Source organism: Vicugna pacos, chromosome 8 (assembly GCF_048564905.1).
Source record: "Vicugna pacos chromosome 8, VicPac4, whole genome shotgun sequence".
Classification (NCBI taxonomy): Eukaryota; Metazoa; Chordata; class Mammalia; order Artiodactyla; family Camelidae; genus Vicugna; species Vicugna pacos.
In genome coordinates this window covers 53,070,175-53,083,317 of record NC_132994.1, presented here as the reverse complement: position 1 = coordinate 53,083,317, position 13,143 = coordinate 53,070,175, and positions in this window count along the sequence as shown.

Here is a 13,143-nt window from a genome sequence, read left to right as displayed (position 1 = left end):
AACATTCAGGTAACAAAAACAAAGCTAAAATTTTAAAAGTCATGCACAAGCAACTGCTCACCCTTTCTTCAAAGCATTTGATGATACAAGAAAGATTCTATTTTTGTGAAGGTGGTAGCTTAAGTTTCAGACAAATTCTGTTAGTTACAATAAATTGCAACAAGTGTCTCAATTATTGAGTTTTCAGAATGTGTTCTGTCAAATATTACCTTAAATAGGCTATTATCTCTGACTTTAAAATACCTTCATTATTTAAGATTTTTATATATATATATATACTCATTATAATAGATACTGATCTGTAGCTTTTTGAGTTTTGGTGCAATATTGATTGTTTTCCACTAAGGAAGGAATAGGTGTCTTGTAAAGAACACAGATGCAGACCTGTGGTGCTGACTTGCTGTTTTTATTATTATAGTTACACTTCTTACACCAGTGAAAAACTGAAGTAAATTTACAAACTAACTACATTAACCAAATTCAGTAAAACCGAAGGTAACTAGGATAGTTGAATTAACGATGGGGCTTTGCAGAAGTTAAACCACAGCTGGCAGTAAGTCCCTGGCTCCCACTACAATAGTGGAACTTTTTTGGTTTGACATGAAGATACTGTTGCTAAACGGTCAGATGGCTGTATTCACTCAGGACTCTTTCTTTTAACCAACTGCAGCAAAACCTTCCTGGGTACAGGAGGCTGCAATAACGTCACTCTTCACCCATATTCCTATTAACCAGAACTCTTGAATTCAGTGGGCACTCAGTTCCTCTGATGGTACTCACTTCAGCAGTCATCACCCAGATGATTCCGCATTTGATGACATCAATTATTTTATTACCTTTAGAAACGAAAACATAGAACTTAAAAATTCTGCGGAGAACCTAAGTGACCTCAAGAGTGTGCCCTTAGAGTCCAATTGAAGAAACTGTGCTTCAGGGTAGAAAGCCTTGGCTGGAGCTACAGGAAATAGCCTGCCTGCAGAGGAGGTAGTCAGGGATGATTTTATTCCTGAAGTTGGAAATATACAAGCCTGTCAAAGCTCTTAGAGCTCTCCCTATGGAAGGGTCACAAGATAGAGCAGCTACTCGTCAAAAGAAAAGCCTTTCTTTATCTTGGAAAAGCGACCTTTATATGCATACCAAGAAGGAACGGTATATACCTTTCTCCATTAAAACTAGGACTTTTCCATGTCAAGAATCCTTGCAAATTTTATATAAAATTACTAGCGAGCATATTTGGGCACCATTTGTCCTATTTTAAAATCTTAAGTAGGAGTCAGCAAACTGTACCATCCGTGGGTTTAATTCAGCCCACTGTCTGTTTTTGTACAAGTGTGAGATAAGAATGTTTTCAACATTTTTAAAGTATTGTCTTAAAAAAAAAAAAGGGAAAAATAAAAGCCCAATAATAAACAGAGAAGGTCTGTGGTCTGCAGAATACAAAAGCTACTCTCTGGCTCTTTACAGAAAGTTTCCAACTGCTTCTCTAAAGAATTGCCTTTTTTTTTTTTAAAGCAACATCAGCCACGTCTTGGGGGAGAGATTGATAGTATTCACATTCTGTCTTTCGTCTTGGTTCTCTTTCATTCTTGGTTTACCTTTGCCTCATTATCAAATTAAAGGCTTTTAATATATTGCAATATTTGTTAAATAAGTTCTATCATTCAGTCTTTTATTTTAAAACAAGTGACAAGGTGATTTGTATTAATCCTCCTATTAAAAAAAACACTAAAAGGAAAGAGTCTTTTTTTTATTTATTTTTCCTGTGGGTCAGTAATTCTTGAGAAAAAGAAAATGGGACCTATTTCCCTTAAATATCAACATTAAAGCAAAGCTATTCCTTAATGTCTTTAATGTGCCTCCTCATTCTTTTCATTCTTTTTTTTTCTTTATTTTAATGGATGTACTGGGGATTGAATCCAGGACCTAGTGCACTCTGCTCCTCCACTGATCTATTACCCACTCCCTCATTCTTTTCTTTAATAATAATAAAAAAATGTAGGTCATTAATGTTCTCTAAGTTTGGGAATAACTTGAAGAATGTTTAACCTGAGTTCAGGGCTTCCCACATGGAGTAAGTAATTACTAAACTCAGTGCAGGACAACTGAACATTAACCTCACTTTCTAAATCTCTTTTCCTGGGAATTAAAGCATGAATAATATTTGTTTGGTAAAATCCAAATGGCTAAACACTCTCTAAGTCTGCAGAGAACTTCACTTTCAGAGCTGCAAAACCATTTATAAGCTTCATTAATAGTCAATTTTAAGTATGATTAAGTGCTTTGACTATTTTTTAAGTACCCAAGAACTAGTTGTTGATGAATGATTATGATCTCCTTTACCTGACTCAGAGAACACATTTAAACAGCTGAAGAAATATCATAATTACTCACTAAGGAAATAAAATGTGGTGGGTAAGTAGCTGGGTTCTCTGTCCTCTTCAATGGATTATTTAGAAAAGAATATTTGAAACTAAGTCCACAGGAAAATGCATTGGGACACAGATTGCTGCTGAGAGCATTTGGGCCCGAACACACTGAATTAAGAGAATGATGTTTTCTTCCCTGATGGCAGATGGGTGCTTGTTAAGAACTTCCTTAAGCAAGAAAATTCAGATCCCTGACATGTTCTCCACCCCCTCGTGGTCTCAGCTCCCTCCATTCTGGAGTTCTCCACAGGAAGCACGAAAGAGTCATCGGGAAGAGGAAGGCAGTGGGGCACCCTTGGCTCTCCAAGGACTAGATTCACATTAATCTGTGTGCTGCCCGTGGGTCTCGGGTGGTTAGTCCATCGTAACCAGAGACATCTGGCCTGGTAAGAAATGATGATCCAGAGCTTTATTCAAGAAGTCCTTGGGGTCAGGAGGGCTGCACCCAGCACCGTCCTGGCACATCACGCTTCACACCTCTTTGGTCCCTAACTGTTGCCGGCAGACCGCTCTGTAAGGACTTTGAGAGAGATTGTGCTCTCCAGGCCTCTGGAAAAAGTAGTAAAAGTCTCCAAGGACATAGAGGGCACTGCCTCCTCCAGCACTAGCCGAATCCTTCCTCACACCCTCCCAATCCTTATCTGCAAACTCAGGATGTGATGACCAGGCCCCCGTGGCTGTGGTCAGCAGCCCTCCCCAGAGCCAGCACCATGCTGGCTTGAACTGCTCGCCTGGGAGCCTCACTGCTGCTGCAGAACTACCACTCTGAGCTCCAGTCTTTCCCTGATCCCTCAGGCCAGCGTGGGCCCGAGCCCTGCCATGCCCAGGCTCTCAGACTTTATCCCTCCAAGTATGCATGAGTCAGGGCAGCTGGGTAATCTGGATCTTAAATCACCTCCTCCTGCACAACCCCCACCCCAACCCCATGACCACACCGCGACTTTTGCCCCTGCTGGACCTTGACCTCTGGCGCTCTCAGAGAACCAGCCAGCTTGAAGTCTGAGCTCTGGCCTGTGCCCTGCAAGTCAACCTTGTCTCTTCCTCAGGCTTAATGTTCCTATGTTTGTTTTATGAACTTACCCTCCAGCTCTGAGCTCTGGCTCTGCCTTGGCCGGCCTGTTACCTTGGCCACAGAGCCAGGCTGGCAGAGTCCCTAAAGTGAGTATCTTCATGCCTATTTCCCAAGTTTGCTGAAGCTATCCATGTGCACCCAGATTCCAAGGAATCTCTAGAAATAGGACAAAAGTTGAAGTTACGGTAAACAGGATCACAGGGAGCTCACAGTCCCAGCAAATTTCCCCTGTGAATGCTCGATGAGGCATTACTGAAAGAACTTCTTACATCACCACTGACAAGTATTCTTAAGGGAAGGTGGGGTTTGAGTGATAGAGTGAGATAGATATTCACTGGAAATGGAACAAGCCTGAGCCAAAGCTCATCTCTTTTACTTGGCTCCTTTCATTGATGAGAAAATGGAGGACCAAAAATATTAACTGACGTGGCCAATAGCACTCTGGTTAAAATACAGCAAAGTTTGATCCAGGATCCTGCTTCCTGGGTGGGTACAGTTTTCGCCACCTTTATTCTTTCAACAAGCATTCACTGAATGGCTACTCTAGGCCAGGTTATTACAGTTCATCAATTCTTGAGCATACAGTAGGTGCCAGGAAGATACAAAATAACTGTAGCAAAAAGTAGTTGTTTTAAGGAACATTGATCTGGTAAAAAATAATAAGTAAATATATATTAAGTATTTAAAATAATTAAAAATCATTTATGCTTGTGTGGTAATAGAAGTGTATGTAGTAAGTTTTCATGGGAATTCAGAAATAAGAAGCATCAAATTAGGCTACAGTTCTCAAGGGAAACATGTTGGGTGGTACAGAAGTTAAGCTGGAAGACAAAGTAGGATTTAGATATATTGAAAGGAGTGAGAAGGATTCTTATGTAGGAGAAACTGAAGTTTCTTGTTGGAGATTTAGAAGAGAAGTTTGTGTAGTTTGTGTGGGGACAAATTATAAAAAGCTTTGGGAAAAATCAAGCAAAAGTGTCAGTAGGCACTGGGGAGCCACTGAAGTGTTTAGCAGGAGAGTAGTCATGAGTAAGCAAATCTTTAGGAAGACTGACCTGGTGACGTTAGATTGGGAGGCAGTGGGAATGGAGGTAGAGAGTGATAGCCCCAAGTTGATAAGACAAGTACTGGGTCATTAAAATAATCTTCAATTATAGAAGATTCTTAAAGAAAATCAGTTATATCATTTCCAAGTACTTAGAACCATGTGATCTCATGATTAAAACAGAACCGTCATCTTCAGTCTTGACGAATCAGCTGTAGCCAAGAATTTAGATTGTGTGTGTTCCTACCATGAAGCTTTTATAGAAATGGATGAAGGTAGTGCTCAAAATAATTTGTTCTCAGATTAAGCAAACCACCTACTCCCCAAACCAACTTCTTTTTATCTATAATTTGTGTTAACATCTCTTTCATAGCTGGTACAAAATTAAACAAGACTAGTTTATATTCACAAAACTCAAAATTCTCCATAAGTGTATATTCTAGGTTAATAAGCATTTGTTACTCTATCAAGAGTTTTAAGAGACAAATAGCATTAAAAACAACAATAAAAGATAGAAAAATGAAATTCACTCCCAATCTCAGTACTTCAACACCAACTGGTTTTCCTTTTCCCATGTATTTTTTTCCAGACTTTGTCCATATGCTGCTGTATCTCTTTTTACGATGGTGAAACTGTTTATCCACTATAAGAGATGAAGTGAAATGGACTAACTTTGTCCCTAACATAATAATAACTATCTGTTATTAAAGAACTGCTGGTTGGTAGACATGTAACGGACAATTGGTTTCTCGGACTCTGAGCTCCTCAAAGAACATACTATGTGGACTCTCATACAGAAATCTTGATTAAAGCCAGCAAAGTGGTCTGTAGTTAACTGTCTTCTGCTCCAACTAGCGACTAGCTGATAAAGGGCAACAGCTTCAGTACTTTCTTTGCGTGTGTCCTTGTGTGTCTGTGTTTGGATCGCCAAATTAGACACTAATCTCTAGCGAACTGAGCATTAAGTAGGTTGTTATGTCTTATGGAAAAAATAATCTACACCTCTGTACATAGATTTTAAAGAAATTAAACTCTGCTTATTTATTACGAATCTGTTTTTGAGATCAAGTCATCATTGTTGGAAAAGAATGTTCTCATATTTACTTCATTCATATTTGAAAACAGCTACACTCAGAGTCTAGCTATATGGATTGTAGGGAATGGTTCACTTGTCACTGATCAAGTCATTATCCCCAGTGAACCAGATTTGCCTGCCTGGAGGCAATGTTCTTGGATGTACTGCATTTATCCATAGGTTTTTGGTTTGTTTAATAGCCCTTGTTAGCAAACACTGAAATTTGAAAGTTGCCCAAATTCATTACCAGGATGTAGCTAGAGCTCCAATTTGGTGCTGAAAGTGTAAAAAAGTCTTGATTCCCAATGACCTCTGTGTCTCAATTTACATTAATTTGCATATATATCATGATCTTTGCTTATGAGTTTCAGAAGCTGAAATGAAATTAGGTAATATTGCTTTCAGCAGTTGAATACGTGCTATAAAAATAAAACCAGATTCCAATAAAAGCAAAAATTAATTAAAATGTTTGATATAATTTCATCACAGCAAAGTCCAACACCATTATATCTACCATGAAGTTCACTTTACTGCAAAAATGATTTTTGTAATATTTTTAGGAAACTAAAACCTATTTTCATAGTTCTGCCTTTTACTCCATTAACTGATACTCCATGTGATGCTTATTCCACAAGAGCCAAGCCAAAAATGACCCATGCAGAAGATATTGCTGTTATTGTAGTAATGATTTCCACTAAGGGTTCAGGTGCTCACTATTTCACCCTAAGTTTTAAGGGAAGATCAGTAGTTTTTACAAAAATATTTTTTGACATGAGTTAGTTTTTCTTGAGCCTTGCTTTTTTAAATTAAATACTCTCTGAAAATTGTTTTCCCATAATAATAATTGGTAATAATAAAATAAATTTATACCGGAAAATTTTCCACAAAGGTTATCTAAGTATATTCTCGTGAAGTCTTGTGAGGTAGCAATTATTGTTTTATTTTTTGATGGGTCAAGAGCCAAATGAATCAAAAGTCTTTTTAATTCTTACAATAAGTCAATGGAAAACCTATAATTTGAGTTTATGGCTGGCTTCCTAGTACATTGTTCTTTTCATCAGCCTTGTATATCATGTGCTGATTGCAGTGGAACAATGATTGAGAGTACCCCAAAAGGTTACCTTAAATTGTTTTATTGCTTCAGCCAAAGTATTTTGTCAAAGTCAAATGTGGTGATTTGTGCTCACATGACTACTCTGCATTGGTCCACCAGCAGCTTTGCTTGGCACAATTTTAAAGCTCTTGCTTGTAAGTGGAAACAGGTGCCCTTCCTCATCTCCTGTGTCCCCTATCCCCTCAACCAGTATCCTCCCTCTCACCCGGACACTGCCACGTCTAATGAGCTTACAATTATTTTTAAACTTCTTTCCATGAGGTGGTATCTGCATACTAGCTGAGGGAGAGAATGTAATCCATCTTGCAGAAGTTAAACCATGGGTCATGTGAAGAGCAGAAGGTGGTAAGAAGGGGATATTTGATGGAACTCTCGATAGAAATGTCAAACTCAATATCATATGTCTATTTGACTCCAGATTTTAGAGTTCAAACAGTTTGTGCTAGAACCAATCAGTGGAACCAGTTCATGTTTGGAGAAATGTTTCTCCCAGATTGCCAAAGAAAGAGAGAGAGAATTTAAAAGGAGGGAGTGGTGAGGAGGAGGAGGAATGGAGTAATAAAGAAGAAGTGGAGGAATGGAGGAAGGAAAGAGAAGAAAAGAAAAAGAAGAGAAAAAAGGAGAGAAAAAAGAAAAAAGGGGCAGGGCTTTTTGTGCATGCATGTTCTGCTTTTAAAAAATATAATGGCTTAACTAATTTGATTCATTTGGCTAATGAAGATGGTTTTGGTTAAAGAATCAATCAATTTCATCTGGCCAGTGAGTTTAATTTACAAATTCCTACCAGAGGTTATTGAAGGGTGAATAATGCTGTGATCAAAGAACTAGACAAGAGTACATACATTCCTGTTGAAGAACAACAAAATTACACGTGAAAGAACAATGTGGATAACCGCCAGTACCATGTAGTTGTTAGGAGTAGTTGGAGAGCACATGCTTGAGGTTCCGTAAAGGTGAAGAAATAGCATTATATGGCCCTGCCCGTCTGGCATTCTCATCTCAGTAAGCATCACCACCTACTACTTAGGTCCAAGCCTGGCACTCATCGATGCTTTATACTTTCTCCTAGAAGAAGAAACACCAACAAAGGGAGATAAGAGAACAAAATCTCCTGACTGATTGGAAGATGGACAGGTTTGCCAACCTAGTCCTTTTCACCTCTCTCTCATCCTTCTTCCCTGCAGCTGTCTTACTTAAGCACTCATTATGTTGTGCCAGGATAATTGCAACAGTAGCCTGACTCTTCCTTTTTCCCTAATCCAGCAACCACAATCTTTCCAAAGCATAAATATATTTAAATCCTGTTATTCAAGGAGCTTAAAATCCCTGAATGCCCTGCCCTTGCCTCAGGATAAAATTCAAAGGCCTTCACCAAGCCTATGGGGCCGTTTATGAGTCAATCCCTGTCTAACTTTCAATTCCCCACTTTACATTCTTTCATCACTCAACCTACCTATCGAACGAAATTCCATGCAGTTCCAGAAAAGGCCATACTGTCTCATGATGCCTTTATCTGGGCACTAGAGGCACCCAGGGTTATCTCCCCAGCTCTTGCACTGGGCTAGCTTGGTAAAGGCCTCATCTCTTTCAAGAAGTCTCTGGGCCCCAGCCTGCCTGCTGGCACCAGAGTGTTTCAGGTATCCCTCCGGAGGCTCACTCTCACCTCACACGCCACTCCCCTTTTTCATGATAGCTATCAGAATTTGTTCACTTTTCTGTCTCCACACTAGACCTTGAACTCCTTTCTCGCATGAACTCCTTCCTCGCACTCACCTAACACATTCCTGGCACAGGGAGGTGCTCAATTCAGTAAATCCTTGTTTAATGATTCAAAGAATTAATGAACTAACAAACAACATGTTAATGAGAAGAAATGAAGAGAAGACAAGGACATGAAGTTTGGGCGGTAGTGGTGGTAGAGTTGTTTCTCGGTCAGATTACCTGAATTGGATAAAATGGCAAGAATTCAGAACTGGACTGGGTTCTAGTCTCACTTGGACCCCAAAAGGGTGCCTTTGGGCTGGTCACTTAACTTCTCTAAACCTCTGCTGACTTTTCTGTATACAATATGAACCTCATAGGTTTTTTTTTTTTAATGAGGGTAAATAAAATATCACAATACTGTGTTTACAATATTTGCTAGAACATACTAACAAACTAATAATTAAAAAATCTATCATTAAGAATCTAATAAATAATAACTACAGCCCCTTGAAGTTCTTTCTCTGATCCTACTGAAGTCAACCAGTTCAAAACAACCACCAAAGAGCTTCAGATTAGTAATTTAAGATAGAGAATGATCAATTAACTAAACAAAACTTCCTGTACAGGAGAGGAGTAGGAAAGAAGGAAATTGCAGAAGGCATTAAGTTCAAAAATAAAGGGAAAAATCTAATTCACATTAGTCTCCACTATTTTTAAAATCTTCTTTCTCCTTATCGTCCTGCAATACTTTGATTTATATTTTATAAAGTTTACATACAAATCTTGTGTGTACAATTGGATGAATTTTGACAAATGAATATACTTATGTAACCAACAGCACAATCATGACGTAGAATATTCCCATAGCTTCAAAAGTTTTCTTGTCCTCTCTTTCACCGGATCCCCCCGTAGACAACAAACATAATGTTATTCTGTCTGCTCTTGAGCTTTATGTAGTGAAATCACATTTCCTATTCACACAGTATTAGCCTGTGAGGTTCATCCATATTACTAAATATTTAAGTAGTTCTTCGATTTATATGATTATACCATAATTTGTTTATCCCTTCTTCTGTTGCTGAACATTTGAATTTTATTTTCCAGTTTGGGGCTATTACACATAAAGGTGCTATAAATACCCCCGTATCAATCTTCTTGCAGGCATATAGGTTTATTTTGCTTGACAAATACATGGAAGTAGAATTACTAGGTCATGGTGTAGCTGCACATTTAATTTGATAAGAAAATAAGAAACAGTTTTCCAAAGTGGTTGTATCATTATATAGTCCAACTCCATCCAAGCAATGGATGAGACATACAGTTGCCCCCTCAACCCTCACCAATATTTGAGCTGTCAACCTTTTAATCTTTTCTCTTCTTGTAGGAGAAAAATGATATCACACTATGGTTTTAATTTATGTTTCTTGGCAGCAAAGGATGTTGAGCAACTTTTCAAGTGCTCATTAGACATTTGTATATTTTCTTCTGTAAGGTGTCTGTTCAAGCATTATGTCCCCCCTCCTTTTAAAAAATAAAAAGAAGAGAAAAAAGCTCCTTGTAGGAGAAATTTATATACCATGGATAAATGTCCTTTGTCACATATATTAAGCCAAGTTAGTTACTTGCTTTTCCATATTTTTAGGAGTCTTTTGATGAGCAAGAGCTTTGAATTTTGAAAAATTTTGCCTACCCCAAGGTTGCAAAGATAGTCTTCCATGAATTCTACTCAAGTCTTTGCAGTTTTAGTCTTGAAATGAAGGTCTGTGATCAAGCTTAAATTAGTTGTGTGTAATGGTGTGAGATGAGGGTTGAGGTTCAGTTTCTTTTTCCTATATTTTTCTCCAGTGTTCCATCACCATTTGTTGAAAAGAAGATTCATCTCCATGAACTATATTAGTATTTTTGTTGACAATCCATTAATTCTACATTATGTGTGGACTTATTCTGGACCCTATTCTATTTGTCTAGTCTCACATAAGGACATTACAGTTTCTGATTACTATAGTTTTATAGCAAGGCATGAAATATGATGTGTATCACATCAACTTGCTTCTTTTCAAATTTGTTTGGCTATTCTAGGTGCTTTTCACTTGCATATAAATTTTGGGATCAGTTTGTCAATTTCTGAAGAAAAAAAGCCTGCTAGGGCTTTGAGATTATATTGATTCTATGGATCAATTTGAGGAGAACTGAAATCTTAATGATATCCATTATTCTAGCTCATAAATATGGCATATCTTATCATCTCTCCATCTATTTCAGTCTGCTTTTATTTCTCTCAGCAATGTTTTGTTGTTTTTAGTACAAAGGTCTTGTACTTTACTTTGGAAAGTTCAGTTCTTGGTATTTTATATTCTTTGATATTATTGTAAGTGGAATTGCATTTTTAAATTTCATTTTAAATGATTTTCTATTAGTAGATGACATTGATTTTTGAAAATTGAATTTGTATTCTTAGTAAGTGAACTTGCTAAGCTCACTTTAGTTCTAGTGGTCTTTTTTGTAGAATTTCTTAGGATTTTCTACGTGTTATCTGTAAAGAAAGATTTACTTCTTCCTTTCTAATCTTAATGCTTGTGATTTCTTCCTTAAGTGTTTAATTGAGTTACTAGAAAAGTTATTTAAGTCTAAGGATTTTATCAGGGGAAATTTTAAAATTGTGAATCCAATTTCTGTATGAATAGGGTTATTTTATCATTGAATGTACTGTTAGTCATTAGTTTCTCATTGACCACATTATTAGACTGAAGAGATTGTTTTTATCCTAGTTTGCTGCTTGATTTCATTATGAAAGGGTGTTGAATTATTTTCAAATGCTTTTCTGTATTGATTGAGATAATTATGTTTTTCTCCTTTATTCTGTTATTGTGCTAAATTATAATAGACTTTTGAATAGTGAACCAAACCAACCCTGCATTCCTGAGATAAATACTACTTGCTTATCAAGTATTACTCTTTTTACATATTGTGGCATTTGATTTGGTAATATTTTAGCAAAATTTTTGCACTTGTGGTTATAAAGAATATTGCTCTGCCATTTTCTTTTCTTGTAACGTCCTTGAAAGATTTTGGTATCAAGATTATGCTACTATTATAAAATGAGTAGAAAACTATTCCTTCATTCTCATTTTTAAAAAAGTTTTCTAACCAGTGAGATCATCTAGCCTGACATTTTCTTTCTTTGCAGCTTCCTATCACAAATTCAATTTTCAAACCAATTTTTGGACATTTCTGATTTTCTACTTCTTCCTGTGTCAGTTTTGGTAAAAATATTTTTCAAGGAATTTGTCCATTTTACCAAAGATGTTTAATATATGGACATAAAATTTCTTCTACAATATTCTCTTATGATTCTTTTAAAGACTTGGATCTCCTTTTTTCATTCACAATACCGATTAATTGTATTTTTCTTTATCAGCTTGCTAGGGCTTTATTAATTTTAAAATATCTTTTCAAAGAATGAACTTTTGCTTTTAAAATGTTCTGTATTGTTTTATTTATTTATTTATTTATTTTCTTTAATGTTTTCTTAATTCTACTTATTTTAAGTTTATTTGCTCTTCTTCTACTATTTTAAGACAAAAATTTGGAATATTGATTTAAAAGATTCCTTCTTTTATTATATCAGCTTTTAAGGCTTTAAATTTTCCTCTAAGTACTCCTTTAATTTCAACCAACAAATTTTGATATGTTATTGTTTTTAATCATTTTGTTTGCACTATATACCCAGTTTTATTGAAATATAATTTACATAAAATAAAATTCACTCATTTTAATTGCCCAGTTTGATCATTTTGGCAGTTCTATATGATCACATAATCACCATCAGAATCAAAATATACACTATTTCCATTACCTCCCTGCAAAGTCCCTCATGCCCCTTTGCAGTCAATGTGTTTCTTAAATCTCTGATCCCAGAAATCAGTGTTCTTTCTGACATTAGGGTTTTTCTTTTTTTAAAACTTAATATAAGAATAATAATACAATGTATAGTCTTTTGGTTTGACTTATTTCACTTAGAATAATGTTTTTAGTTTCATTTATGCTATATATATTAATACTGTGTTCCATGATTAGTGCTAATAGTATTTCACAGTATGAATTCACCAATTGTTGGACATTCAGTTGTTTCTACTTTTATCTTTTATGGATAATGCTGTTATAACATTCATATAAAAGTCTCTATATGGATGTATATTTAATTTCTTACCTCAATACATAGGAATGGGATTGCTGAGTTGGATAAATTCATGTTTAAACTTGACACTGCCATACTGTTCTCCAAAGGTACTGTAACATTTTGCGTGTCCACTCATACTGTATGAGAGTTCCAGTTGCTCCACATTTCTCACTGGCACTTGGTATTGCCAGTCTTTTCAATTTTAGCCATTTTAGTGAGCATGTGGTAGGATTTCATTGTGGTTTTAATTGATGACTAGAGATGTGCATATACTTTCATATGCTTATTTGCCATCTGTATATCTCCTTGTGTGAAGAATTTGTTCAAATCTTTTGCCAAGTGTTTCATTGTGTTTGTCTGCTTACTATGGAATTGTAAGAATTCTTTATAGATTCTGGACACAAGCCCTTTGACAGACATATGCTTTGCAAGTGTTTTCTTCTCAATCTACAGCTTGCCATTTTATTTCCTTCAGTCAGTGTGATTTTCTAAGAGCATAAGTTTTTAATTTTGCTAATGTCCTTTTT